Here is an 18,763-nt window from a genome sequence, read left to right as displayed (position 1 = left end):
AATGGTTCCCCTCATTCCTAATAATTAGTATATGTCTAAGATAATCCCAGCAGAGGATCACAGTCGCTCAATAGCTGTGCACATATGACCATATAAAATGATGCTAATCAAAATAAACTTCAATATATGGAAGCAAGAGAGCTTATTTTTTGCTGCTGTTTTTAATGTACTGTGTGAAGTTCTTTTTTTCTTTCATTTTTTCCCCCTTTGGTTTATCTCCAGTTGTCACTGTTTTTGACTTTGGTGACCTGGGTCTTGTATATATGTTTTTCTCTTTGGGGGAAGGGAAGGAGAATAACAAAATGATGAGACAAAAGACAAAAGGTGAACCAATGTAATGGTGATACCCACAAGACACTATGTTGGAAATGAACTTTACAACTGGTGGGCGGAAGAAGGAAGATTTTGGGGGAAGGAAAGTGGGAGAAAATTAGGGAGGGGGTAACAATTTTTGACAAGAAATGTACTCATTACATTACTTATATAATGGTAACCCCTCTACATCACATTCACAATAAAATTAAATTTAAAAAGTAAACAAAATAATTTTAGGATTTTTAAAAATTTAAGTATGCCATTGCACTTTGATAGAGATTGCATTGAATGGATTTAATTTTCTCAATATCAAATCTTCCCATACGTGAACATTAGAGACAGTTCCACTTTTTACTAGGTTTTTCCATTAAAATTTTCACTGTAGAGGTCTTTTACTCCCTTGGTTAGGTTTCTTTGTGGTATTTTTTGATGGTATTATGAACATGATTGTTTTCTTGGTTCCTTTCCCAACACATTCATTATTGATATTAAAAACAATTAAAGCTATTGATGTTTGTACTGAAGTTTTGTACCCTGATACTTTCATTGCTGGAAGTGTTTATCACTGTCAAAATGTTTTTAAGGTTATATGCCAATTTGCAAATTAAATATAAGAAAATTATACTAAAATTGCAAGAATGAGGAAAAGAGAAGATATTTAAATATGAATCATTTACCTTTTGAATTATGGACAATTGTTTTGAATAACTTTTTTCTCTTTATCATAATGTGTTTTTGTTTTTAATAAAAGTATTTTTATAATGATATAAACTTATATGAACAATTTCTTTTAATGGAACTTTCACAAACTTCTTGTTTCTTTATAATAGACCTTGAAAATTATATCAATTTGCCCTGCTATGATTATGAAAATTAAAAATTATGAGAATTTTGAACCTAGTGTCAATGGGTCAAGATGAATCCTCAAAACTCAGAAGGCTGATATCTTGAAAATCATGTTTGGAGCCATTTTAACCAAGAAAGTATACAAGACAATATCTCCAAAAATACTAGCAAAAAGCCAGGCTACAGGCATGATGTAAGTGATAGAATACTAGTTGAGCAAAGAAGACAAGTTACAGCAAGGCCCTCAGTTCCATTCCAAGTACTTATCTTTTTTCCCCTTTGATTCATGCTTCCTTTAATTTATTTAAGTTAGAAATTTTGTTTCTTTCTTTGGTTGAAGTGTGTTTTTTTGTTTCTGCATATATTATGAAATTAATTAGACGTTATTAAACAGGAAAAGGCTGTTATTTTATTTCTCTTCCAGGACCTTTTGTGGGACACAGATTGTGGGTAGGGTACATGAATAGATATGGAAGAAAAAGTTTCACCCAGGAAAATTTTCCCCACCATTCACTATCAGAGAAACTTCTCTGCTTTCTTAGATCTATGATGGATGATCAAATTTTATGGAGAAAAATAAAAGGGACTGTTATGTCATAAAACAAGAAAATAGATGATTATGCCTAGAACTTTCAATAAAAATTGATAAAAATTAACTGAAAACCAACATCTTTAACATCATAAATGTATCATTTGCTATAGCATATTCTAGAGTTCCATCCTAACCATTGTTATTCTCTTACTTGTACACATATCAGGCAACAAAATATCTGTCTGGAGACTTCAAATAATACTTACCTTTTTATAAATACATATATACCAGTGATTCTCAAATATATGTTGTTTTTTGGCAGCCCTCAAACTTCTGACTCATGTTGTATAATGATTTAAATCTTTCATTTACTCAACTAATTCAAACAAAATTTATGAAATACTTAGTAACCTTTGCATTAGATGAACAAAAATACCTTAGATAATTTAAGGGAGGAAAGATTTAATTCACCTTGCCATTTCAGATGTTTCAATCTGTCTGTATACAGTAATTATAGTCCTGAGGAACAGCAGAATCTTTATGGCAGTAGCACCATCCTAGGGAGAAAGTTCAATTGATAGCTTTAGAAGTAGAGAAAGCAAAGCTGGAAAGGTACTCGAAGACTAATATACACCCTTTAAAGATATGTTCCCATGACTCATTTCCTCCAACTAAACCCTAGATTATATTAACTAATAGTTGAATGCTATGAACTCATCAGTAGGTTTATCCTTTGATGAAGGTGGCACCAAAATGATCCAGTCACATTTCATCTAGCCCAAAGCTGGGGAATAGCCTGTCATTCATGGTCTTTTTCACTTTATATATAAACCTTTTCAAACACTTTTCTAGAAACGGTGAACAGTGCAGAACCAGTCTCCCTGATAATTTGGGTATACAGTTGGGTTTTTTTCTCCTCAGTTCAAAAAATAACTCACGGACTCTCTCCTTTGGTTAGTTGATTTATCATTTAATCAGTTACTAAAACTATATTAATATTTCAAAGTATGCATGCTATTATTCCTCTTAAGGATAGAAGAATACCTGTGAAAGACAAAAATAGAGAAAACATAATCAGGCTTACATTTTTAAAGAAGTGTATTCTGAAAAGATGGTATTGTTACATCCACCCAATCTCCATGGACATGCAGGCAGTATTACCAAGAAAGCTAAGCAAATCACACTTGAACAATATGTTCAGGATAACTTGGTAATAAAGTGCCCCTATAGACAGTAGGTACCTGCAGGCAAACAGATATGCCAGCACACAGCATCTTTACATTAACAGCCTGTCAATGGGAAGAAGCTGAAGAAAGACATAGAAATCCTGAAATCCTTGAAAAATTCCCCACAGGTGCACATTGAAAAGATGTGAAGTCTCATCTGAGAGGAACAGCTGAATTCATTGGCACCAATTCATGAGGGAAACAAATAAGTATGACAGTGGTGGAGCAATCTTGGTCCTTTGAAATATGGAAATTAACAAGACAAAGTCCCATGTCAAGAAGAAAATAATTGCTTCAAGTGGATTTGAAATGAACAAAAAAGGAAATAAGGAATGAGAAGATTCAGTGAAAAGTGGGAGTGAGAGTGGGGAGCAAAATTGGCAACTCAATAAATTATATGAAAATTTTCTTCATCAATATGTCATAATAACACATGGAAGATCTGTTGAGATGAAATGTCCAAGATAATAAAGCAAAACAACAACAATAAGATAAACATCCTCTCAGTAACTCAAACCTTCCAAAAGTATTAAATACTAATTAAATACTAATATTAAATATATGTAATATTCCCAAAGTGTTAGTATTAATTTTATAAAAGGAGCCAGTTCCACAGAGATAAATGATGCATGATTTACCTGTTTTGTAGAGACTAGATTTATTTCGCTTATAAACTTGTAATTAAATACATTGGGTGTGATGCAAGTGTATATACATGCACTAACTGAAATACAATAGATTCAAGGGAGATTTCAAACTGTAATTTCTTAGAAAGTCAAAATCAAAGGTCAGGAAAATTGAGGTCAGGTAATTGAGGGGTGGGATCAAGGGGAAAGTGTAGTCTAATGTTGTGGAGGAGAGGGAGAGAATACAATCAAGAATCCAATGTGTATAGTTAAGAAGAGTAAAATAAATGGGTTAGGTAGGATGAGGTGAGAATATTGAGACGGTTGGCATCGATAAACATGCCTTATATTCACAAATAGCAAGTCCTTAGTGAAACTCTTTAAAGATAGTTAAAAAAGAAGCAATGAAATATTCCAGCCAACTTCATACATAGTGAATACTGAGGGAAAAAAAGCCAAACCTAATAGCACCCAAGTAAACAGTTAAAGACACCAGAAAGATTTATTCACAGGACTGAGTCAAACTGTAAGCCTAGAAATTGTCAAAGCTAAATTTAAAATGATGGATTTTAAGAAAGAAAAATACAGATCAAATTAAAAACAAAAATTCAAAGTCATGCTGTGGCTCAAAGTGGTAGAGTCCTAGCCTTGATCTTAAAAGCTTAGAGATATTGCCCAGGCTCTGAGTATAACACCCAAGATCAGCAGAACAAACATTCAAACAAAAACAAAACAAAACAAACAAAAAAGAACAGCTAACTTCTCAAGGTATGGTTAGCTCACACATGTAATCCTAGCCACTAAGGAGCCTGAGATCTGAGCAACACAGTTCAAAGTTAGCAGGAAAGTCTGTGGGACTCTTATTTCCAATTAAACAAGAGAACACTGGAAGTGCCACTGTGGCTCAATATGATCAAATGCTAACTTTGAGTAAAAGAACTCAATGACAGCACCCAGACCCTGAGTTTAAACCCCATGACTAACAAAATAATTTTTAAAATTAAAGTACATTTTAAAATTAAAGTACATAAGGTAAGTTACACTATGTAAGTAATACAAATCACTTCAGAAATGGAAATGAAAAGATACAATATTAAATTAATGTGTGCTTTTGTTAAGCAAAAGAATTGGATTCAAAAAATGAAACACTAAAAAAGAAAAAGAATGTTATGCAGTAAAAAATGTAAACAAAAAAATTAAGAAAAAAATTTTAGATAGAGATGAGAACTGAGGGTACACATACACAAAAGCTATTTGTAAAAACAGCTAAAGGTAACAAGATAAATTATTGTCAAACAATGAAATTTTAAAGAAAAATGTAAAAGTTCCTTTAGGCATTCAAATATAATAAGCCTGTTACATACAGAGAAACAAACCTCAAGTTTCATTTTTTAAGAGAAATATTTAATGCTAGATGATATTAAAATTGTATTAAGGTATTATTTAATGAAGGATTCCTACACTGGGTAAAATGGAATCTAAATAAGGAGAAATTAAGAATATAATTTGACTAAAATTAAATTCTCACAGTTTCTTTTAAAAAATATACAGATTTCTGGGAGTTATTTTAAAAAGAAAGAACCTGATATTTAAAGATAATGTTAAATGTATACTAAATTTTTGCTATTTACATGCATAATTTGGCAATGTTATATGCTAAATCTGTAAAGAATAGAAGTAAGATTGAACACAGAAATTTCCTGGGATAATAAGGTTATTTCTGAAAGTCAGCTTTTAGGAAGAGTGATGTGATGTTGCTCATTTCATTAAAGCAAGCTTATAACAGGGAACCAGATAAATGGACATAAAAGCAGAGGGCTCAAGCTATCACATTAAATTATTACATTAAAATTTCAAGGAGAAATTAAACTCTTCTTTAAAAGGACAAAATATATATCCAGACACTCTCCCACCAAAAGACCAGGTACTATGAGAAACAGACAGTACAAATGTATAAATCTAATTGATGTCTTGTATAAAAGAAAAAGTATTTTCACATTGATGATTTAAAAATAAATGTAATATGATATACAGAGATTAAATACAATGAAAATGTACACAGGGTTAGTGTTTTTGAGACAATGATAAAGGAATAAAGATAAAGTGAAGGTAGATGATAAGGAAGAAATAATATGAAATTTGTAATGACCACATATTTCAGCTAATAACAATTTTAAAGCAGAAAATATAAACTGTGCAAACAGAAATACAAGAAAACCTCACCTTAACAATAGGTTATATTCTCAGAGCAAGCAAGTGAGCCAAGAGGAAGCACGTACAGAAATCTAAATTTATGATCAATTAAGTAGACATAGATAAGTAACAAATCCTAAAATAAAAAATGCAGCCTGTCTCAAAATGTATGTGGAACTGTCAGGGAAAATAACTATATTTTAATCTATCACATCAATTATTTAGTGTATCAATTTAGACAAGCTCTATCATTTTGCTTCCTAGAATGGTTCTAGGAATGGCTAGTGTTCCCAATATGAAAATCGTTCTAAGTCAGGAAGTAGAAATCATGCATAGTGAAGCTCAAGAACTTTGTCAGGGTGTTTGGTTCACTTTGCTTCAATAAGGTTGCAGCTGACACTTTTTTTTTTAATTTTATTTTATTTTATTTGAGAACATACTGTACAGAGGGGCTACAATTACATGGGCAGGATAATGCATACATTTCTTACCAAGCATTGCAGCCTCCTCCTTTGTTTACCCTTCACCTCCCTTCCCAGCCTCCCCCCTCACCCCCACCCAATCATACCCCCCTCCCCCCCCCCACACCGACATTGTAAAGCTGGTTTTGACATGACATTTTGTACTTCTCATTGTTGCAACAGGTCCACCTGAATCTTAAACGACTTGTTTGTCCCCATCTCCTCCACATGTTATACTGACATCAAATATAGTGAAAGCGGGGGTTACACTGTGGGGGAGGGACATACAAAGCTACAAAGAAATAATCTTATAAATGCGTTAGAAACACATGCATGAAAGAAACGAAAACATTAAAATACATATTTAAGGGTTCATTTTCCTAACATCACATCACGCAGCTGACTCTTTTTAACTCTTGATATTCATGCTGAATGTGGCATTTTCTTCAGTTTGTATCATGCGGAACCCATCTGTATGAAGGACGTTGGCAAAATGTATCATCTCTTCTACATTTCATTTTGGAGACCTGAAGCCTTGAACTGATGCAAAATCCGGACAGAATTGATAGGAATTCTAGTTTATTGTCAAAGTTCCAGATTGTTCTGCATTTTGTATTTTTTCCCTCTCTGCTTTACAGGAAAAATAAAATCCTAATCTGGCACTGGTGCCTCTAGACTGTAATCCTAGCTAGTCCAGAGGCTGAGATATGAGTATTGGGATTCAAAGCCAGCCTGGGCAGGAAGTCTGTGAGACTCTTATCTCCAATTAACTACCAAAATAAACAAAGTAAAGTTGTCACTCAAGTAGTAGAGTACTAACCTTGAACAAAAGAGATCAGGGACAGCACTCAAGTCCTAAATTCAAACCCAGGACCACCACATAAAAAAGAAAAACAGAAAAAGAAATGAAAAAAAATTTTATTTCTTCCAGGAGAGTTTTTCTATGAAGATTGTATTATAATTACCTCTCACGTATAATAAATACAAAGAGACAAAGTCATAGAGGAGAAAGTCCATGGTACCATGACTTGCTCCTTGCCTATAGTCTTCTCCACCCAAATTCCACATGGATCATGTAACACGCAGTAAGCCATTTAGCAAACATGTCTGGTGTAATTTCCAACCACAACCTTCAACTAGAGGCAGAATGCCCAGGACTTGCTTTGAATTAACACTGAGGCAACTCATAACCAACTTTACCATTATGGAACACATTTTCAGAATCTGAGTAGAAAGAGTTCCAAGAAAAATGTAGTTACATTTTACTGCAGAAAAAAATTTTAGTCCTTCAAGAGTTGAGGTGAACAAAGTATTATTTTTCCCACAAGATTGCTGTGATTACCAAGTTCTTTTAGAGAAAGTTAATTTTTTTTCATGTAGGTTAGTATAAGAAAATAAAGAAAGTTCAAATAATATATTTTAATATATTTTCTTTAGAAAATATTCTTTTTTCTCTTTTTTATTGTAAAAATATCATACAGAAGGGTTTTGAATTAGATTCTGTTTAGGGATAATATACGCTAATATGCCAATAGAGACTTGCTCTAGGAAGTTTCTAACAGGAAATGGAAAATAAATTGTGAGAGAAGGGGCAAAAATTCACATTGGAAAAAATATTAACTTCATCCTTATAACTTTTATTAAGAAGAACCAAGCAAACAATCAATTGGGGATGCCCTAAATTTTTATTGAAAATAATATATGTGTATATTGTATCCTTTATTCTCAAAGATTACATTATTTAAAGTATTCTTTGCTAAAAGCACAACAAAAACACTCTAAAGACAAGCAGCATTCATCACTGAATAATTTATATTCTTAGAAATACACACTGAACTCTCTACAAGACAAGTATATCAATTATAAAACATTCCCCATCTTTTTAGAATGTGTATTTCATATAAATAATGACATTAGTGTTAGAATTTGGCTGATAAACTTTGCTCTTTCAAAGGTTTCTAATACTTACAAGAGAAAATACATTTGAACTGAAATTTTGGTGACAAAAATATATTTACAATTCCAATTTTTCTACCAAGAGACAATTTCATGGTACATGGTTCTGCCAAGCTACCCAGAGGTGGGACTCTATTCAATGAATCTATGAGTTTTTACCTTTGCACTATATACATCAATAACAAATAATAATATACCAAAAGATTCAGGCAGAACAAAATAATTTACTGCCTTGCTTTGTTGAATGAAAACTCCTTTGTTCAACGAATAAAGATAACAATAAAAATTCCAATTTCATTTTAAAAAAGACCTGCCTCCAGAAGCGAAGTGCTTAACATTTAATTCTGTCCTACTTCCCAGAAACAGTAAAAAGACAATATTGGAAGGAAAAAAAGGGAAAATAAATACTGTGACTTTCCAGTAAAACCACTGCAACTTTTGTTAGTAAGCGTATTTCTTTCATTTGCTTTGTTTGGAGTAGAGTAGAATCATATGACCAGTCCAGTATGAAGTCAAACACTTGAAAGATAATTGTATCAGATAAATTTCTCATTATATCTGGCATTCAACAAATGTATCCAACGTTTATTGGCCGAAAAGAAGTGGAATCATTTGTTTTTCTCATGAAATCTGTAATTGAGAAGGGCTCAACGGAGTAGCTGTTTAACTGAGAACTAAAGATCTATTTCTAAGATGACTCACTTTATCAGCATCAAACAGGTACAGAATCTCACTAAGATCTTCAGTGAGATGGAAAGATGAACTCTCATTATTTTTGTGGGCCTACCTTTGTGACCTGACTTTCTTCACGGACTGATATCTAGGTTTGGAGATCACATATTTTAAAGGAGTGCAAGCAGACATTTTTAATGCTCTAGCCTTAGAAGTCAGCAAGGCAGCACAAACATGTATTTGGCTTCAAGAATGGAGCTAGATTTTTTTTTTACCTCTGCATGAGATATAATAAAGTTCTAGAAGAATGTTTATGAGTTAGAAAATATTGTTAAAATCAGTTAGAAATTAAATTTTCCACAAAGCACGTAAGATATATAAACAATTATATGCTGACTCAAGCTTAAATTATTGTGGGAACTTTTTAAGTAATTGATGATTTGGGTGGTAGTATTGAAGACTGGGTGAGAGAGCAGAGAATGGAAATCTCTATTGATAAGACATGAATTAGCTCTTGAGGAATTTGCAGCCAAAAAAGTAGAAAAGTTACACTCACAGCTACATTATGAGAGACATTCCAATTGAGATAAGATAAAGCTCCTATAGATTAAGTAGATGAAAATTCTGGGAGAGATATCTAATGGAAAAGAGGAAGTTATCTCATGTTAATAGAAAGAATAAATTTGAAAAGCCTATAAAATATATGCTCAAGGAGTTGATAGGTTGTGAAATATGGATTTTAAAAGGGAAAACTGACTTTATATTCATTCACTTTGCAAATGCAGTGGTTTCCTTAATTTGTGGCTTATCATTATTAGTACCTCATTGAATGAACATAGTTTTGGTTTATTTATCTTAAATATTAAAAAAATAACATTTTTCAGTTTGTGTTTCCCTTTATATTAACCTTCTTTTTGTCATTTTATGTTCTCCATTCAGGCAGCCACACAATGCATATTTAATTGACATGTTTTATGGATACAAGAATAAATCATTGTTTCCCCTTCTAGACCCAAAAGACACTATTTACTGCAATGAACAACCCTTGTCATGTCAGCAACTCTCATCCCCGCATTGTCTGGAGACAGAGAGTAGTGCAAGCCAACATAACCTCAATGAAAGTAAATCAAGGTGTGGAATCCACAAAGCATCCCTTCAAGAGATAAACTATTATTCCTCTGAAACATAATTAGAAATGATGCTAAACAGAAATAAAAATGAGTTGGGCAATGCATTTTGCTAAAGAGTGATTTCCCTAATAGTTGGCAGAAGGTTGCAGAAAGTAAGTTGAAAAAAACTTCATCAATAAGTAACAGTGCATTAGCATGAGTGATTTTTCCCAACAGCTTCATGAATCTTCACTCAGAACAATTATCACTGTGTTTGTACACACTGTGGAGTCCTAATGTTGAGAAATCTATTTTAGGGATGAAATCTAAGTGAAAGCAAGTAGCTGAACACATTTGACATGTTCAGAAGATTAGCCTTGTCAGAAATGAACCTAGAGCCTAACCAAACCAATGGTCTCTGTCTACAGTAATCCGGATGACCGTCTTTTGGTTACTTTTTCCCAGCATAATTAAATGTCCCAACATGGATCCTTTAAATTTATATCCTTTTTATAGTAAAGGAGATATGTATTTTTATCTTATAATTCAGAAAAGTAAATTGTATGCTCAAAAATATCCAGTAGCAATTAATTTAAATTATGTTAAGAGATGATGAATTTATAAGTTTCTAATATAGATATGCAAAATAGAGAGTGTACTTCAGAGAGTATATATCAGAGTGTATGTTGTAATGATTCAAACATTATACAGAAAGAGAGAGAGCATGGACAGGAATATGAACAAATGTAATATTAACAATATTTTGGGGGAAGTATATTTAGCTCCTGTTTTGAAAGAGTAAGTTTAATGTACAGATTTTAAGTATGATGATCATCAATTTTCCCATAGTCTGCTGTTAGAAACTCTAGGCATGTAAATTTTTAAATTCTTGTTTGTAAAAATCACTTCATATGCCCATTACTACCTTTATGAATTTCTCAGGATCTGACTTCTCTAGTACAGGGACTGCTTTGCTTGCCCATTTTTTCATAATGCAAAGAAGTTCCTTGATTTCTTAAAGTTGTACAGTAAGAAGTAATTCACAGGGCAAATAAACATGCAAAACTGTTCAACATCATATGATATCATGGACCTGCAAATCAAATCTGCAGCATATAGCAGTTATATCAGATGCATATTTAAATATCAAAACAAAACAATTAGATAATCTCACCATACCAAATGTTGTTGAGGGTGTGTCCTCACAGAGTGCTCACTTATTGCTATGGGGATGCAAAATATTATGTCAGTTTGGAAGAGCTTTTCTTCTTGTAAATCTATAATAATGATCTGGCAATAATAGCTTTTGGTGCTTCCCAAATAAATTCCCTGGACCACAATAAAAAAACCCTGCAAATTGATGTTTCTATTATCTTTGTTGTCAAAACTTTGAAGCACCAAAATGTTTTTCAGTAAGTGAATGAATAACAGACAACTGTACATGCACAGGTGTGCATGCAAACACACACACAATGAAATATTGCTAAGCAGTGCAAGAGGCAAAAATACACATATAGGAAAAAATTGAGGCTGAAGGTAATTCTGCAGAAGGAGAGAGGTAAGTATGGGAAATTTTAGGTATGTGAAGCCATTCTCTTAATAAAAGTACAAGAAAGAATTCTACATGGGAACTGTATGTTTTCTACTCATATTCTGTTATCTTTATGTAGCTCAGAAATAAAGTCTATTCACTAAGTTTTAAAACTAAAGTAAATTAAAGTTGATTGAATGGGTGGTTTCAAACTAAGTCAGTCAATGTTACAATCAATGTTCTTAAAACCAACTGCACTGTAATTTAATATATCACCTACCTTCCTGAATGTTATACTATTAGCCTGCTTTGTTTAAATTATCCATGCAGAGGAAATGTTGGTCAGAGTCAAGTGTTGACTCTGAATTGAGTACAAAATTATTGTGACAGAGTTCTCTAGAGGAAAAAACCCAGTAAGCCTCAACTTCCTGGTACAACTTACAATCTTTCCATTTTACTGTGGAGCAAAACAATAGCCATTTACTAAAAAATGCACTTCAAATTTAAAATATAGATATTTTCCTTGACTAGCAATTTGCAATATAATGTTCTCTAGTGATTCTGGGTATAAGCATGGAGTAACAGCTCCCAGTCAGCTATACAATATTGAAGATGAAATGAATGGTCTTCTACAGGAACTGCATGACTACCCTTTGATGTTAGCTAGATAAATCTGGAAAAGACATTCTGACTTTCATTTCAACCTTTGATTCTCTGATGGATTTATTGAAAAATAAGGTCATTCTAAGTTGTGGATCATATATGTATATATTTCTCCCTCACGTATATAGTTTCAGATGGAGTTTATTATGAGTCTTAATTTATATTTGTTAAGAAGTCCCACATTAAGCCAATAGTAAATTGAAGAACCAGTAAGGCCAGTAGCAGAATTCGTTGAGTCCAAAGATTTGAGGATTAAAGAAGCTGATGGTCTTGTTCTTCTCAGAGCCCAAATATAGGCCTAAGAACCTGTGAAATTCTGGGGCAAGTCACAGTATCAAAAGCTGAAGAATGCAGAGTTCTGATGTCCAGAGACAGGGTAAAAACAATGTCCCATCTCTATATTGAAGAACAAGTTCTCTTTCTTCTGCTTGGCTATTCTAACCAGCTTCTCAGTGGACTGTGTAATGATTACGTGCTCTGGTAAAGGGCAAGTTAGAGTTTCTTACTCAGAGTAACTCCTCTGGAAATATTCTCATAGACATATTAGAAATGATTCTTTACAAGTGATATCAGATATTATTTAATTCAGCCCATTTGAAACCTAATTTATCCAATTATCAATTATTTATTGGTGTGATATAGTGAATATTAACTAATTCACTTTAAATGTTAGCATTGATGGCAATGACTATCATTTAGTAACAACTCCTGTGTCATAACACGACCCATTTTTAAAATTTAATATTTAATTGCATACTTAGAAACCTATGGATTAATCATTATGTACAGGTAAAGAAACTGAAGTTTAGAGAGAATAAATAACTTGCAAAACTTCACACTGTTATAGAGTGACAGAAATCAATATTCTAACCAGGCCAATTATAACTCAGAAGACTCAGTTTTTCTCAGATATTTTATATATTAAGGTACTAGATATCCCCTATAATCTTAAATACAAGGGAAAATGAATATATTATCAAAGTTTAATACACAGACACATTTCTTTTTATTCTTTAATGCTGTGTGAATGCATTTATGCTGTGGGATAAAGACCCACTAATTAGCAGGGATCTGTGTAATACTCATGTGACTTTCCAGCTGGTGAGGTGAGTGCTTTCCTTGTAATTCATCATGAACTTGTGAATTGCTGTTGCTGCTGTTTCAAAGCCTCTTGTCCTTCCCTCAAACCAGTGGGGTCTCAGCTGTCATCTACAGAAAATGATGGCCTCAACTCCTCATTATAGGAATTTGGAAATGTGCAAACATAAGTAAAAGAAACTCTTGGTAGCAGTAGTTTTCTTTTTTTTATTTTTTTTATTGTGAAAATACTGTACAGGGGGTTACAATTACATGAGCAAGGTAATGAAGACACTTTTTATCAAGCATTGCTGCCTCCTCCTTTGTTTTCCCTTCCCATCCCTTCCCATCTCTACAACAACAAAAAATCAACAAAAGAAATCATCCTTATATAAACAAACAATAAGAAAATTTCTAGTTTCGTAACATAGTTCCTCTGCCAGGTACTATGGATAGCAGATAGAATGGTCATTTTCCCATGTGGAAGTCGAAACTATAGCTATTTTAAATTCTTTGGTATATTTTTCCATACTTTTCCATTGGATGCTCAAGTGTATTCATATAATACATCAGGATCAATCATATCTCATCATTTAGGAAGAAATAGCTGTTCTGGCTTCAATGAATGTTCATTATGCTCTGTGTAATTTTATTTCTGTAAATACTATCTTCACTATAGAATTCATTGCACCCACAAGTTCTACGGATATTTAGTTACTTAGGGGAAGTGACAATAGAAACTATTGACTTAAATCTCTATAAAAATTTTACTTTTAATTGGTAAATAATTCCATATATATGTATATATGGTACAATATGATATTTTGATCTACTAATTGATTATAGAAATATTCTAATATATCAATGAATACATTCTTTAACTCATCAACCTATCATTTTTATAATGGAAATATATTTTCACAATTTTTAACATTACTATTAACTTTAATAACTCAATGCATTCAGTTCAAGAGATCCCTAAAACACTTTCCCTCACAAAGTTGAAACTTTCTACCATTTCTACATATTTCCTGTCGATATCTTTTCTTTCCCTCTCTTTTCATTCATTTTCCAATAACTGATTTTTCATCATCTATTTAATGGTGTTGACACTTATATTAACTTACCCTAAGATATCGTTTTAATCATTTTAAGCATATTATTTTCCATGTATTTAATAAATTATCAAGTTAGCCTGATTGTATGAAAAAGGTCATATGATGAGTAGTTGTTAATGTGCCTATTAGTATAATGGGAACAATTGTTCCTATTAGGTATATATTTATGACAAAACATGGACAACAATCACGTTTATTTTCTTCTATTAGTTGAGAGAATATAAAACAACAGTCTTGAAACTCATTTCATTTTTTCCTGTCCACATTTAGTCTTCCCACATTGTTTCTTTTATTAATAAAAAGTTTTTATTATTAATAAGTGAAAATATGGTATAGTGGGGTTACAATTACATGAGCAAAGTAATGAGTCCATTTCTTATCAAGCATTGTTGCCTCCTCCTTTGTTTTTCCCTTATCCACATTAAGTTTTGAGATTAGCAACTCCCACAGATTAATGAACATGTGGGAAGTTCATTATGACATTATATTCAATAATATGGAACAATTTACAATAGCTTGCTCTAGATGATACAAATCTAGCTTTTAATAGAAATGACTTCATATAGTGTTCGAAGAGTATATGGAGATGAATACTTTCAAGACTATCTTTTTAGATAGAGTCTGATTTGCTTATTCTCTACCTGCTGATTTTATTAGTTATAATCATGAAATAATATATTGCTATTTTGCTACTCAGCAGTGTAGCTTTAAAAAATCAAGCTTTCTTCTTTCTACATTCTTGAACAAGTGGAATGATCATAGCTGTGACCTGAGATTCAATAATACACATTGTGATGGTGACATTTCAAACAAAAGCTCATGATTTCTTGAAAAGTAAGTCACATTCTTAAGGAAAAGCCATAGATAACTGTGGAATGAAATATTTTAAATATCCATATTTTAGTTTTATCTTCTGTGAATCAATTTTCAGATATATTTTTGTTTAGAGAATATATAAATCTCGTCTTCCATATCTTCACAGTAAATCTGTTGTGCAATTTATTTATAAGACTCAAGTTTTGATAAAGCATATGCATAAAGAAAAGAATTTTTCATGTTCTTTGTATAGGATCCTGAATGTCTCAGACTTTGAATAGTAGTAGAAGTAATGCAAAGTTCTCTTTTTCTGCTTAAAACTTTAACTGGGAATTTTTGTATTTTTCTTTATCCTAAAAGGAGGCCAGGTTCCAGTGGCTCATGGAACCTGTAATCTTAGTCCCGAGGCTGAGATCTGAGTATCACAGTTCAAAGTCAGCCAAGGAAAGAAAGCCTGTAAGACTGTTATCTCCTATTAACTATCAAAAAAAGCCAGAAATGAAGCTTTGGTTCAAATGGTAGAGCACCAGCTCTGAGCAATAAAGCTGAGACAGTGCCCAAGTCCTGAATTGTAGCTCCAGAACTGGATATAGCATAAATAAATAACAACAAAATAAATAGTCCAAAGATCATTATACTTAATATTCCTATAAGGAAATTTAGTTGTTAATTGAGTTGTTAAGCCTTACTCCTGCTTTCTAATACGGCTATTACAAATTCTTTCTTGGTGTATTCTTGCTATTGGATTTTCTTAACAAAGAGAGGGGGAGTATTATTGACTCTTATTGGATTCAAAAGAGATTTTTAATTTTTTTTGCTTCAATCAAATATTCATTAGTAATCTATTTTAGTATGATTGTATAATTTTTTCCTGTGAAATCTTATGATTGAGTATAAATTTGATGAGACATCAAACAATCAGATCAAACATTTTAGATGGAAAGATAATAAGATTTGTTGCCATAGCTTGGCATTAGAGATAAGCAAATCATACCCAGGGAAGTACATGCAAGAGAAACTTTTCAGAGAAATCATAAAATGCTTGATTAAAGTATTTCTTCAGTTGCCAACAGAAGAGAACTCCCGGGAAATGATTTAAGTTGTACGTTATAGCTATGCTGGGGAAAACGAAAATAAAAGGCAGTTATTATTTACATCTACTTTTCAATGGAAGAAAAAACACACTGTTCTATACAATTCCTTTTAAGGAAGAATTTCTACTCACTAAAAGCTAAAGCAGGAGCTCAGGTTTACCACAAAGAGACCATTACAACAAAACTAGGCCATGATTTACCACAAGATCTTCAAATTCCAATTCCGAGATTTTTGGTCAAATTATTTTCTTCTTACTTGACATTGAATTGGTAACTCCTAATAAATTTGAAAGAAAACTAGAATTTCTAAACATAAAATTCACTTTTAAGAAACAATAAAGCACAAATGTCTGTCTTTTACAATATTATTTGAGTCTTTTATAACTGCAAATGTCCAAATATAGTTTCTACCTCTCATCCTAGAAGAAGTTCAATGCTTTGGCTCAGTGCAGTTGGCTCATGCCTGTAATACTATATACTCAGGAGTTTGAGATGTGAGGATTAAGGATAACACCAGCCTTAGAAGAAAAGTCCATGAGACCCTTATCTCCAATTAATAACTCAAACACCAGAAATGGAACTGTGACTCAACTGGTAGAACACTATATCCTTGAACAAAAACGCTCAGAGATATACTTGAGACCTAAATTCAAGCTCCAGGGTAGACACAAAAAGAAAATAACCAAGAAAAAGAAAATGAAATATAAAGGTTCATTTCTTACACATTTGCATGATAGAGACTATTTTGTTATTTTTATATTATTTTAAGTCACTATACAAATGGGTTTCAATTGAACATATCAAATTTTGAGTACAATTTATCTTGATCAATGTCACCTCTTCTCTCATTCTTCCTCTTCTCATCTACCCAATCCCGTCTATCCCTACAAGCTACCTGGTTCCATTTTTACAATGCACATTGCATATTATGACTGTATTTACCACCCATTTCTCTCCATGATTCTGTTTTCCTTAATTTTAGCCCTACCTCCTCAGACAAAATACATTTTATCTTTCTGGTGTTTCACTTTGTTAAACTGTCAGTTGTATAAAGGAGTTGCAGCATTTGAATACTCTTTTTTTGTCTAACATACTTTAGTTAATTTGATGTAAACGTGCATATGGCCATCTATAAATTTCCATATAAGTTTATAATTTAGATCTAACTTCTATATATGAGAGAAAGCATGTGTTCTTTAAATTTACAAGCCTGACTTACTTAAGTATGTATAATACTTTAAACAAATAGCTTCAACTTTGAAATTAAAATAAGTATAAATTTTAAGATTGTAAGTCTTAGAAATGATAACATTCTGAGGAGATCAAGGGAAGTGGATGAATACCTGAATGTTGTTTTTAAAAGGAAGGACTTAAATGGACAATTCTGTATTACCTTTTGAATAATTTTGGAAGAATAGGGAAATAGTCAAGCTTTCTATTTTAAATGTTAAAAATATTTGATATAGCTTTAATTTGGATACATACTTTAAAGCATATTATATGACTGAAATTTAGCTCCCTAATATGAGAAATTACTTAATTTCCAAGTAATTCACCATGAAATAATAAGAAGGAAACAATGAGGGCACTGTCTCAGAAATTGAAAGTAAACATTTTTCATGACTCAGGTGTTGTGTAGATTTTTAAATGTACATCCCAATTTTAATTCTAAACATGTCGCAAGAATTACAATATATTCTTCTACTCACCTTCAAGCACCTTATATTAGCATGAAATTTAAAATATATTAAACAATTAGCAATATATTTTCTAAAGGGAGTGTGTGTTTTATTTTTAACCCTGGTCCATCCCTATGGTTGGTTCTTCATATTTTATATTACTGATTTAATATAGTGAATGTGCAATAAAATGTAAATCAAAAATTAAAAAATCACCCGGTGCCAGAGGCTCATGTCTATAGTCCTAGCTAATCAGGAGATGAGATCTGAGGATTGCCATTTGTAGCAAGCCAGGGCAAAAAAGTCTCTATGAGATTCTTATCTCCAATAAACTACTCACAAACCCTAAGTAGAGTTGTGACTCAAAGTGATAGAATGCTAGTCAAGCAAAAGAGGTCAGGAAAGACAGATCCAGGACCTGGGACAGATTTTTTTTAAAGGTAAAAATATAACAATTACTCTCTCAAATTTCTTCACTCAATTCAAGATTCATATCTGGCATTCAATATTAGGTGTCCTGATAATATCTTATATAATCAATGGAGGAATGCTTCGAAATGTCAATGTGAGAAAATGTTGCAATATTCAATAAGAAATTTTATCCAAATGATTTCAAAACTCACATACTACTGTCAATTTTATTTTATTTTTATATGATTTTTATTGTAAAAATACTATAGAGAAGGGCTACAGTTACATGAGCAAGGTAATGAGTACATTTCCTATCAAGCATTGTTACCTCCTCCTTTGTTTTTCCCCTATCATCCCTTCTCTCCCAGCTCCACAACAACTACACTCCTCCCCCAGGCTAAATTGTAAAGTTCATTTTTAATGCAACTTAATTACTTA

The sequence above is a fragment of the Dipodomys merriami genome, unplaced genomic scaffold (genome assembly GCF_024711535.1).
Source record: "Dipodomys merriami isolate MVZ:Mamm:240054 unplaced genomic scaffold, mDipMer1.0.p SCAF_20, whole genome shotgun sequence".
NCBI lineage: Eukaryota > Metazoa > Chordata > Mammalia > Rodentia > Heteromyidae > Dipodomys > Dipodomys merriami.
This window is presented reverse-complemented; position numbering follows the sequence as displayed.